At 38.4% G+C, this 13,794-nt stretch overlaps 1 pseudogene; it reads left to right on the forward strand.

Moving 5' to 3' along the window:
• Nucleotides 1–47: 47 nt before the first annotated feature.
• Nucleotides 48–8,481, forward strand: LOC125355706 (annotated as a pseudogene).
• Nucleotides 8,482–13,794: the final 5,313 nt, after the last annotated feature.

The following is a 13,794-nucleotide window of genomic DNA, read 5'->3' on the forward strand; positions in this document are numbered from 1 at the left end:
CTCGGGCGGTCCGCTCAGGGTTCCTGCTGCTGCTCCGGGTCAGGAGCATGAGGGTCGGGCGTGACCAAGACCCTAGAGGCAGCCTCAGAGCCCGTGGCTGCGCAGAGCGACTGCCGGCGTCGTCCAACCACTGCGACGCCACGGCCCACGCCTCCGGCTCTTTACCCGCTGCCCACACCGGAGGCCGAACTAGTGCCCCAGCGCCCGAACTACGAGGACGCCAGAGCCAAGCAGGCCCGCCCTCCCCTCAATTTTCTTAATAACATTTTGACATCACCATTATTCCTTTCCCCTTATAGATGAAGGAATCTCACCTAGGTTACAATATTACCTGTCAGGCATACTCCCTCTTCAAGAAGTCTTACTCTTCTCATCACATGGCCACCAGACACCCACGCCAGTTTATTCTCTCTTCCTCCTCACGTGGCGGTTCTCCATTCCTCTCAGGAATTGACTTTCCATACTGGATACTCTGCATAGATGCTCTATTTATTACCTGTGGGCTTCAATGTCTCACACCAGTCTACCACTTTTAGTGTATTCCACTTTTTGCTTGGGCTTTGACATGTAACTTAGAGTCCCTTCTCACTCCCAGTCTAGCTGTGTCCCCCATTCTATCTTCCCTTAACCTAATCATCCTTCCTATTTTCCCCCTTTCTATGGGGATTTCTTTCTCTTTTGCCATGGCAGAAGAGATAATCTTCTTAGGACCACCATGGCTGCCTCCTATTTCAGCAAAATATCAGTTGTTATGCTCCTACTAATGGCTTTACAAGCAGAACTGTTCAGGAAGAAAAGAGAAATATAGACAATTATACTCATAGCTATGCATCTCTAATCTTAGTTTCCAATTCCAGAAATAACAAACAGCACAACTGGCCAGCTCATTGAATTATTTGTCATGCTAGTTCATCTTGCTTTCTTATGAATTCTTCCTTGTGATTTGCTTGACCATGACCTTTGCCCATTAAACACATCTCTGGATTACCCCTCTGGGACCACACCACCACATCCTTGCCTGGCTGGGCAGTTCAGGTCAGGCTTCCTCCAACTCAAGATGATTCTGCAGCAACCACAACCATCCTAAATGGAAGAAGATAGCTGACTCATCCCGAAGAGAGTCATCTCTGAAAGGTGGTTCTTGAAAGTCCATGTGTGGAAGACATTACACCAGGAAAAGGGGATGAAAAAGAAAATGAAGCTGGAGTTACATTTCTGTGCTTATATTTAGGGGACCAAGAGCAGGAATTAAAAAAGAACACAGGGGTTTACAAAAGAGAAGTCTTGGAATGATCTGCAGCCTAGAAAAGCTGAAGTAGTTGTTTAAGTCGGATAACTTCTTTTTAGGGATAATTTGACTCCATACTATATCCCTGAAAAATTTAAGTTAGAAGTTAGAAGTTACAAATCTGGAGTAAACTAAGACACATGACATTGTATAAACAAACATTTGTTACAGTAAGAATGACTCAGTAGGATGAATCAACCCAAGTTATTCGTGTATGCAGCCTGTCAGATTGTCTGACAACCATTATGCCTGACTTCAGAGGTCAGGGCACTCAAAGTGGGGTTTCCCTCTTTGTTTCAGTTGAAGGATTTTTTTTTGGTGAATATTGTTTTCTGAGAATAGTAGCAGTCTTACTGCTTGGGGAAGATAGCCATTGTTCAAATGGAAAGACATTTTTTCATGTAGATGGAAAGAATCTCTTGAAATACAGGTAGTGCGACTGTCCATCCTATTCACTATATATATATATACATATATACACATATAAACACACATATATGTTTGTATGTGTGTATGCATGTATATACACACTCACTATATATGTATGCATATATATGCATACATATATGTGTATATTTATATATACATACACACAATCACTGTATATATATGTATATACATTCACTGGTATCCCTGGTATATTGAACATGATCAGGAAGTACTTGAAAATGAATTAATGGAGATTGACTGGTATTTCATTTGTAAATTATCTTATGATGGATGGTGAAAGAAGCTACTTCAAAAACTTTTAGATAGTAGTGGGAAGCTAGTCACAACTTAGAATGTTTCCAAGATAATCATTAGGGAGCATCTTTATTCAGAATATTAAAGATTTTTTCCTGTAATTATGCTTTATTTACAATGCACTTGTGCCCTATACATGAGTGCTAGCTATTTTGTTTTTACAGTATTTTAGTTTGAATATTTTCTATCAAGTTAAACAGTATTTCACATAAGAAACAGGTAAAAGGATAACAGCACAACATGGTAAAGTCCTTTTAGAAGCAAGTAGGTATTGTGTTGCAAATACTTGAAGTAAAAAATGAATCATCAGCTTTTGGGGCCTTGAGATGAACTATATTCAGAAAAGCAATTGTATCAATTGATTCTTCCTCTCATGTTACAGAAGTTCAAGTAACTGATGATAAAACCATAACCACTTAGGAGAATAACTAAAGTGAGTAAGTAGTTCAATAACCATACTTCTTGACAGCTAAATGAGGATTGTTATAATGATCTTTCTCATGACAAAAATTTCCTCAGTTTTACATTCACTAGACAAAAATTACTTTAACTTTTGAAAATGTAAGAGAATTTTTTTTTTTGGGCCAGTCCTGGGCCTTGAACTCAGGGCCTGAGCACTGTCCCTGGCTTCCTTTTGCTCAAGGCTAGCACTCTGCCACTTGAGCCACAGCGCCACTTCTGGCCGTTTTCTGTATATGTGGTGCTGGGGAATTGAACCCAGGGCCTCATGTATACGAGGCAACCTCTCTTGCCACTAGGCCATATCCCCAGCCCATGTAAGAGAATTTTATGTAAAAAAAAGATAGATACTAAAACTTAGAATATACCATATATCTAGTCATAATTTAATCTTAGAAGATTTATCTTGCTGAAGTGAAACATGGGTGATGATTAATGGTGTGTTCTTTTGTTTAAAGAATCTGTAATAAATACCCTCATGGTTACCAGATAGGGCCCAAGAGCAGACTGGCTTTTTAGAATGAATTTTAAGACTGTTAGTATTCTCAGGACATAATATCTACCCCCAAAGTTAAAAGAGAAGAAGTAATCCTCCCTTTAACTGACTGTAGGTTATATTGAGTAAACAAAAGAGAGCTTTAAAAGCTTTAAAGTCTTCAATGGGCTTCTTTTTTTTGTGTGTGTGCCAGTCCTGGGCCTTGGACTCAGGGCCTGAGCACTGTCCCTGGCTTCTTTTTGCTCAAGGCTAGCACTCTACCACTCGAGCCACAGTGCCACTTCTGGCCGTTTTCTATATATGTGGTGCTGAGGAATCGAACCCAGGACTTCCTTCATGTATATGAGGCAAGCCCTCTTGCCACTAGGCCATATTCCCAGCCCCTTCAATGGGCTTTTTTTGGGGAGTACTTTTTGGATAGCTTAGCAACATAGAAGCTGCTAATTTTTTTTCCAGTGGAAGAAGAAAGACTGTTCAGTGTTCAGTATTGATAACTGAGTCTTTTCAACTGATGTGGTCTATGGAAGGCTGCTCTGGAAGCCAGTCACAAATCTGGACCAGAAGCACAACGGCAGAGGTTGGATCCTTTTTTAAAGCTGCTACCATGGGTGTTGAAGAGAGCCCAGAGCATGGGAAGAGCTCTTCCCCTTGTATTACATTTCATGTGTAAGCCTCTTTCTCTATCAGACATTGGCTCAGGGAGTTAGAGTGCTCCTTGTCTTCTTTTTAGGTTCAATGACTATGTAATATGGGATAAGTTCATTTCTTGGTAAAATAAAAGAACTAGCAGGTAGGTTCTGGTGTCTCACACCTATAGTCCTAGCTACTCAGGAGGCTGAGATCTGAGGATTGAGGTCTGAAGCCAGCCCAGGCAGGATTGTCAGTCAGTGAGATTCATGTCCAATTAATCAGTAAAAAAAGACACACATAGAGAAGCTTCTCAAATGGTAGAGCACTGGCCTTGAACATAAAAAGCCAAGGGACAGTACCTAGGCCGTAAGTTAAAGCCCCAGTACTGCCACTAAAAAAAGAGAACTAGAGGGGCTGGGGATTAGCTCAGCGGAAGAGCGCCTGCCTGGTGAGCGCAAGGTCCCAAGTTTGGTCCTCAGCTCTGGAAAAAAAAATATAAAAGAAAAAAAAAAGAGAACTAGAATAAATTAATTTTAAGGTTTGTTCTAGCCTAATATTCAGTGAAACAAAATAAACAGGCAACTGACCTCATAGTATTTCTTTTTGACTGAGAAGTCTGACACAACTAATCAAATCATTTAGATTGGTTCATGTCTGTTGAGGCAAACAGAGACATTTGTTTATCATTTCCATATGGCCTGTTAGTAGCCATCAAGAGGCACTTTCCTTGGAAACTTCCCCTCAAACTATTGTAGAGAATGGAAAATTGAAGGAGTCTGTTTCAATGAAACAATTGTGAGGGTGATTTTCAAACATGTGTGAAAACTGATTTATCGTGGCTTCTATCATCCACTCTACTTTCATCCTTCATCAAAGATCCAGAATGTCTTCACACACATGAAGACTCCATCAAGTATATTTTATTTAGCTTGGATGTGCTTTCTGGGAAGTGCAGAATAAGAGGTTCTTTCAAATTTGGCATGGCTTTATCTGTATTTTAGCTCATAGCTGCTCCTTCTTACTTCTTCCTGCAAATGAAACATTCATTTTATTGCCTTCGTGACAATTATTTTTTCTCTTTGACACTCACTCTTTAAGTGGTGTAGACATTTTGTATTGGGAATAATGGACACAGGCAGATGGTCTCAGGACTGTCCAAAATGGAACATTAGATTTCAAAAAGTTAAATTGAGCTGGGGGGACAATTTCACTGGAGCTAGTTTACGATGAGGACTGGAGTCATTTTTCTTTCACTGAAACACTTAAAATATACTTTCGGGAAAATCCAGAAAGTTTGTTTGTTGTTACTAAACAATGGACATTTACAATTTACTGCTTCAGATCTAACTTATGATAGAACACATCTTAACTGCTTAAGTGAAAGGGAACGTTCAGTTTTATGTCTTAAAAAGGAACAGGGCTCCTGTAAAGTGCCTATTGGTGCATAAGTTAATTTCATGACACCCTTGTTTTTAGGTGTCTTTGATACTTCATGATTGTTGAGTATTTTCAGATGGCCAAGGGTTTACTTACCAAAAGCCTTGCTATAATGTTGTTCTGCGTTATGTTAATCTTAGCTAGTTTAACAAGTACCTACTTGTTAAACAAACATTAGTTAGTTAACAGGTAAACATTTCATAGATTCAGCAGAGATGATGGTTATGTTTCTGATAGCTGTAGTTTAGATGTGTATGTCTTCTCAGAACACTTGTGTTGAAGGCTGTCTCCCAGCTGGTGGTGTCACTGAGAGATGATTGGCTCATGAGGATGCCATTATCATGTGTAGATTAATGCACTGATGAATTGATAGCTGAATGGGTTATTAAGAGATGGGCTTTATTGGAAGAAGTTGGTCACTGGAGCATATCTTATCTCTGGATCTTTCTCATTCTTGGCCTCTGGTTCCCCAGGAGGTAAACTATTTTGACCTACCATGTGCTTTTGATATGATATTTGTCCCACAATGGGTCCAGAAGAAATGAAGCCAAGTGACAATAGACTGAAACTGAAAAGTGAAACTGAAATTGTGATCCAAAATAAACCTTTTCTCATTGAGTTGTTTTCTTATGTATTTTGCCACAACAACTAAAAGCTAATGCACTGATTTACTTAGTTCTTTGTTTTGGGTGTTCTGACATACCACTTGATTTCCCAGGAAAGATACATGGACATTCAAATATTTACTGCTTAGTCATTTTGTCAATATCAGGATCTGTGGCCATTAAAAAGACACTACCACTTGAACCTTGTGCTTAGTCTTTTTTTTTTTCCTCTTTAGTTGCTTTTTGAATTCCATCTTGTGTTTTTACGTTTACCTGGGTCAGCCTCAGACCTTGATCCTCTCTTGCCCATACTTCCTGTGTAACTGGGATCACAGGCACACATCACCATGCTTAACTTACTGATTGGGGTGGAACCTTGGTAACTTTTGCCCAGATTGGTCTTGAACCGTGATCCTTCTGATCTATGTCTCCCAAGTAGCTGGGATTACAGATGTGAGACACTGCTCACATGGTGTTTGCCCCATAATGTGCCCAGAAAAAAATGAAGCCAAGTGACAATGGACTGAAACCAAAATATTTTCTAAGATACTAGAAAATATTAGGTAACCAGAAGTCCTCCAGCAATGAAACCACAGATCATTTAAGAATCAACCCATACATGAATGCTGTCTTGAATGCTGAAGGTAGAAGTCTCACTAGGTTCTTACACTGTGCTAATACTAGGGCAAGGAATGCCTAGACAATATTTTGGCCAATCTGTATATCTTGAATACTTTAAACTGACCCCATGAGAATGAAATTTTAAAGTTCACAGTGCTAAGAAGCCACTAATTTCCCTACCTGTCTTGGCATCAATTGTAATAACAGACTAGTTGATGATCAATGATATGATGATAGAAGAGCTATATTCTACATTAACTGCTTCAGATGTGACTTTTGAATGCACAGCTAGCTAGCTGGCCTCCTCTGAAGCACAGATTCTTCATTAGAAATCTCATTGTACCTGGTCTAAAACTTGATCTAATATATGGTACACTGGACCATAATGTCTATGCTGCAGTTTTTAAAGAAAATAATAGATCCTAACTCAATAATATCTTGCCAGTTTCTCACTATTATTGACACAAATCACCACACACCAACTTAGTGGGTTAAACAATACAAATCATTATCCTCCGTTTTTGGATGTTAGCCAAAATGTTCCCATTCAGTTAAAGATTCAAGGTATTATCAGGGATGCATTCTTTCTGGAGACTCCAGGACACAATCTGTTTTCCTTTCTCAACTTCTAAGTGCTACCTTCATTTCTTGGATTATGGCCTCCCTCCTGGCAGGACTGGAGTCAGCTTTCTCAAGCTGCATCAATTTGGTCTTCTGATTTTTATCATTATGACTTCTCTGATTCTTCTAGCTCCTCTCTTATAATGACTCTCCGATTACACTGGGTTCACTTCAATAGACCCTCTACATTGAATGCTTTTACTCACAACTGTAAAATTTCTCTTACAGGTTCTGTGACATAGGATGTAGCCATGTGTAGGGGTTATTAATTTGTCTACTACACCCTGCTGACATTCAAAATAATTTTCTTAATAATAAAGTCCTATAGTAATAATGAAATACATGGGCTCTGAATCTGAAGATCATGATAAAATCATGGCTCCTTGCCTATCACCTTGTAAACCATATAATAGGAAAATGAAATGATAAATGCATACCTTGCAGAGTTTCCGAGGATGAAATAAAATAATGGATAAAATGGGCCAATTCCATTCATGGCATATGAGACACTAAATAAATGGTCTCTGAGAGAGCCATCAATAGACTTTTCTTTTTTTGTGTGTGCTTGTCCTGGGGTTTGAACTTAGTTCCTGGTTGCTGTCCCTGAGCTTTTGTGCTCAAGGCTAGTGATCTATCGAAGTATAGCTCCGCTTTTGGCGTTTTTCTGATTAATTGGCAAAAAGAGTCTCATGGACTTTCCTGCCGGGGAAAGTCTAATTCGCAAATCCCAGCCTCCTGAGTAGCTAGGATTACAGGTATGAGCTACCAGCTCTCAGCTACCCCCAGATTTGTTTTTATAAGTGCTTATGATTCCACATATTCACACAGTTCTACTACTCATATAAATATTGGTGAATGAAGACTTAATTCAGAAAAACCCTTATCCAGAGATGATGCAGCCCATGCTGGACTGTCTGCAAATGCAAAGAAGAAAACATCTCACAAAAACATCAGAACAGTGCGGGCCCATGTAAGCCTGTTCCTGCCCGTTATGGGCAATGTAGGCTTAAGGTCCAGCAAAGATGTATAGAGAGCAGCAGCTTTATCACCCTGTGGAAGGGGACTATCCTGCACCATATGTCCATAAATCCTCCTTTATATCACATAAAGTGTGATAGATTTGACTGTGCTTGTGATTTTTACTGCATTCAGTGTCCTTCCTGACAATCATCTTGCCACATCTTGAGTCAGCGATACATGCTTTGCAGATGCAATAACTGGCAAAGCAGTGGGGTGTGTGTTTGTGATGGAGAATGGGTCTAAAAATGAGTGAATAGGGACAGTTTTAGCACCATCAATGTCATGAACACATGGTTTTACAATACCTATGAGTAAGATCCTGTCTTGTACATGTACCTGCTGGTAGATGATTACAAACAAGGAAACTTTATCATTCTTGGTTGTAACGATTCTGTTCCAACAGAAATGGAACCAGGAGAGGTTGTGATAGCCTGAGGAACAAATAACATACCAAGGAAAATGGTTTGAAAAGGATTGGCATGATCATTCATCAAGTAGAAGCCAAACCATTCAGCTATTTTATCAAATTTGGTGATTTCTATATTTATATCTATCATTAGGCAAAACATCTAAACTTTATCACTACCTTTGCCAAATTTGTGGAACTATTAAATGCATAATTTGTAGGCATAACGACTTGATTTCTAGTTTCAAGAAAACTTAAATGTCTCTGTGAGCCCCAACCTGTGCTAGTGGGACAGGTTTGGTTCTGAACAGAACAAATTTATGTGAACACATGAGTCTTGTGAAGACTCTTTGCTCTTACAAGCAGTCTGTTGGGAGGGGAGTTACAGGTGGGTCTGGCACAAAGTCAAGCTGCTATCATAGTCATTAAATCTGAATAGATATTCACCATTTTTCCTACAGTTTGACACTGTCTTACTCTACTGATGCAATGCAAGCACAGATTAAAAAATTTTGCTTATCCTTTTAAACTGTGTGCTGGTGATTCATGCCTGTAATCCTACTCAGGAGGCTGAGATCAGAGGATTGTGGTTCTAAGGAAGCCTGAGCAGAAAAGTCCACAAATCTTTTCTCTCTAATAAATTGTAACCCCTGTGTAGATCACCTTGACAATAAATAAACAATTACTTGGCGAAAAAAATAAATTACTGAGGAGAAGCAGCAAGTGGCACTGTGGCTCAAGAGGTAGAGTGCTGGCCTTGAGCACAATGAGGCTCATGGACCATGCCCAGGCACTGAGTTGAAGCCTCAGGGCTGGCTATATATATAATTTTTGTTTTTGTTTTTAATATGTATTGTTTTTAATATTGTATTTAACATGTGTCTATGTAGCCCATATATAGTATATATGCTATATATGGGTACCCAGTATGTGTATATACTATCTATACTATCTATACTCTATATACATGCACATATATACTAAGATACTATGTATGTACATATGTATAGTATATATGTATAGTATACATATATAGCCTATATACTATACTATATATATATAGAATACACACATAGATGGTATATACAGTATCTACTGTATACACACACACACACACACATACCACTGTCAGTCATTTCCTTGAAGGTTGGGATAGGGTGATACAGTTTTATCTCAGGAGCCTATGGCTTAAACCCTGTTAGTCATTATATATTTACTTTTAAATTTTAAAATAAAATAGATGACCAGTAAGTACATTGGGATGCTTATGCTGTTCTGAACATTAGACATTCAGAGCAAATTTCCAGTCTTGAGGTTATCCACCACAAGTCCAAATATGACTTAATTGTGAACAGTTAATGACCCACAAAAGAGCTTGATAAACTGGTAAGGAATCTTTTTTTTTTTTTTTTTTTTTTTTTTGGCCAGTCCTGGGCTTTGGACTCAGGGCCTGAGCACTGTCCCTGGCTTCCTTTTTGCTCAAGGCTAGCACTCTGCCACTTGAGCCACAGTGGCCCTTCTGGCCGTTTTCTGTATATGTGGTGCTGGGGAATCGAACCCAGGGCCTCATGTATATGAGGCAAGCTCTCTTGCCACTAGGCCATATCCCCAGCCCCTGGTAAGGAATCTTAACAGAAAACTGCCTTATGTTCTAAGCTTTGTAATATTTTTTTCGATTTTAATTATAAATGCTTTTCAAGAGAAGCCCAGTACCTTGGTTTACATGGTATAATGTAGATGTATTCTGAATGGTACATTTTGTACATTATTTGTACAAATCACTAATCTAGATTTTAGTACATACATTTAGAAGGCAACAGTACATCAAAACAAACAGACAAGCAAACAAACTTACATAGAACTTCATGAAGAACCCCAATGAATAAAAAAGTTAAGAGAAACACTCTCTTATGTAATATGGTCCCAGTTTTTTCTTGTTTTTGCTTTTTCTTTTCCCTTTTCCTTCTGCTTCTTATCCTTCTGTTCTTACATTCTCCCTCCTTTTCATTTGATTAATTGTCCATTTCTTTTCTTCTTTCCTCCTGTGTTCTACTTCCTCTTCTTGTTTAGCAGATAGTTCTTTGCTGTGAATTCCACAGGTCCAGGATAGTTTCTTGAAATCCTGGATCTTGTCTGACCACTCAGTTTGCTCTGGGAGAACAAGAGGCACTGGGAAGGCTTCCAAGGTTACACAGCTGCTCAGTGAAGAAGAGGTAGCAGAATTTGCTGATCTTGAGTTGGAAGTCCAGTGCTCTTCTCCCTATACCTTACAGAAGGTGGGAAGGGTAGAAGGACAAGAAAGCTTCTATGGGGTGAGGGAAGGTGAGAGAAAAATGAGGGTGATTTTAACAAACATGACAAGAAATGTACTCAGTACCTTACATAGTAACTGTAACCCCGCTGGACATCACCTGGACAATAAAATTAACTTAAAAAAAAGAAAATAAATACTCTTAGAAAGTTTAGTTGAGGTAAAATATTCTTAACGATGGCAAAAGTAAAAGGAACCTTTCCTCACCACAGAATCTGATCTTGTATATTGCAAAAACAGTACTCAGAAGTACAGAATTTGGCACTTGATCAGCACCACATAAAAAGAATGTTGTTTGTGAATGTACTAGATTAGAAACAGCTTCTCTTCAGCATAACAGCATTAGAAATGTTGTCTGAAGCCATGACTTTTCCAAAAGATTTAGGGTTTTAATCTTAGGTTCTGGAGCTGGGCTCTCATGAGAATCTGGGAACACATTGGTAGGACACAGCAAGTGGTGGCATGACTGTTTTACCATCCAAGTCAGCTAAGACAGGCCACGTGTCTTTATTTTCAACCTCCCTTTTAACTCAGAAAGAAAACTCTTTCTGCCAGGCACTCCAAGGTGTCACAAAAGAGAGCTAAACTGGCCTGCCAAGTTGTGCTGTTAAAAACAATTTTAGGCTACTATTACTCTGAAACACAAAACATCTTCCCTTTTAGATTTAAAAGTCAACAGTCCAAAACAATAATCTGGCCAGTGCATGAAATTAGCAACTATAAATGGGGTGTTAGTTTGAAAACAATTTCATTTCCTGTAGGATGAACTACAGTTTAATTTTTTCCTTATTTCCTAAATATATACCAAAGTACATACTGCATTGTTTATTGTTTATGGTTGTGTTCAATGTGATATCTTGGGGTTGTACTCTATGTATAAAAGCAAACATTTGTCGACAAATGTTAGAACCTTATGGTGAGTCAATTTCTTTGCAAAAGAACCAGTTTATTTAGTCAGTCTTGAAAGCACAATGTAATCTGTGTACAAAACTATGTGCTCATATGCTTGAATCCTCTTTTCCCTCTGACTAATTGTATCATTTGTGCCACTCACAGTTGTTGAATTGTGCAGGAGAAATGCCTGGTGAAAAATTTGTGATAATAATAATTTTTTTTGTTTTTAAAAATTTATCAATATTTGGGCTCGAGATATGGCCTAGTGGCAAGAGTGCTTGCCTCATATACATGAAGCCCTGGGTTTGATTCCCCAGCACCACATATACAGAAAACTGTGAGAAGTGGCGCTGTGGCTCAAGTGGCAGAGTGCTAGCCTTGAGCAGGGACAGTGCTCAGGCCCTGAGTCCAAGGCCCAGGACTGGCCAAAAAAAATAAAAATAAAAAAAAAATCAATATTTATTTTAAAAGGAAATCTCCTATAATAAAATACTAGCATAAAGAAGATTTTGTTTAGCTAGGCTTGTAGTTATAGCTTTAACTGTTAGCCCCAGTAACTTAACTTGAACAAAGTTTCCTCATCCACAAGGTAAACAGGTATGCTCAAGTTTCCTGGTTTTTGAAGACTGTAGTGAAATGCTGACATGAAAGTGTTTTGTGAAGTAATATATGATGTTAATTTTTTGCTCATCTGCTATATGTGCAGAAAATTGGCTTAGAAAGATAACACACTCCTTTGTTAGCTGGTATTTATTTCTGTTTCTGTATTGGTTTTTCTGGAAAGTTGCTAGCCACTTTGCCCTGTTATTTCCATCTTGGGATGATGATGGGATGGTTCCCTCCTTTCTGATGTGTGTGGTCTGCTTCAAGTTTCTCCTCATTGCTGCTCCCTCTTGGAAGATCTGAATCAATCTTTCATGGGTAATATTTTACTCTTATTTAATTGCTCCAATGCTACAGAGTTTCATTACTTCTTTTAATCTGGCATAACAATTTCTACTTACTTGAACCTTGACTTTAGCTTTTGAATCTTGTGGGTCTTCTTGTAATCTTTTTCTGTTGTCTTCCTTTCTTTATTCCTTTTTTAAAAATCAGAAATAAGAATGATTCAAGATGAATATCTTGATGGAGGAGAGACCCTCAAGTAAAGTTATAAAATAATTTATTGCCAAAATTAAAAAAATGTCAATAGAGATTATTTATAATGATTCACCTAGGAAAGTAGTTATAAAATAGTCTTCTAAGGTGTTTAAAGATATGGTTAGTATTGAAGATACTTTTGAAATGGGGAATAAAGAGGATAGAATTCTGTTCAATAAGGATTCTATAAAATAAGTATTTATGTTATAAAAAAAATACTAATTTGCTAAGAAAGATGGAAGAGCTATTTTACACATAAAGTACCTATATGGGAATCTGCTGTAATGTTGACACTTGAAAATTACAATTGAGATTAAAAATGAGGGGAGCATAAGGAACTTCCATTTGGGGACCCCATGAAAAGACTGAAGAAGCAAAATAAAGTGATTATTTCATTTTTAATTCATAGTAAGATTGACATGAGGGTGCATGTCATAGTTAGGAACACTTCAATTGTGACATATATGTTCAGTGTCTTCACAGGCTAAATCAAGAGGGTTCAATGAAGACTGTTCAACTTGTATTGATGACAGTTTCACTTCCCAGCAAGTAAAAACACACTGGAGCCAGCAGGCAGCAAAAGGAAATCCTGATTGAGGGGGCGAGGATTAAAGAAAAAGAAAGATACAAGACAAGAGAAAAAGACGAGAGACAAAAGATGGGGTCTGGGAGGTCTGCCGCTCAAGACTGTAGCTATGTTTATTCTTAACTTCCAGCTTATATGCAGTTTGAAAACCAGGAAATAGCATAGGGTTACTAAAATTCAAGAACACAAAAAGGCTTGGCGTTGGCAATATCCGATGGCAGCTAAGACAGGATGAGGTAGGTTAACATAAGAATGGACTCCTGTGGACATAGTAAAGCATTTCCCATTAGTCCTATCTTTCCAGTAAGCCATGCCTTTGCATGTCCTTGAGAACACAGCAGAGGTCAGGAAGAAATTTACTTCCGGCTTGGCTCCCAACAAAAACAGATATGAGAAATAAGCTGGGTATTGCTGCTGCATTAGTTCACCTTTTATCCTTTGTCTCACCATTTTGATGTTCCCCTTCCCTTTCCTAATTCAGATAAATGTATATAAACTACCCATGGTACCAAAATCAAATAGTGACAATGGAATAA

The sequence above is a fragment of the Perognathus longimembris genome, chromosome 7 (genome assembly GCF_023159225.1).
Source record: "Perognathus longimembris pacificus isolate PPM17 chromosome 7, ASM2315922v1, whole genome shotgun sequence".
Taxonomy (NCBI): domain Eukaryota; kingdom Metazoa; phylum Chordata; class Mammalia; order Rodentia; family Heteromyidae; genus Perognathus; species Perognathus longimembris.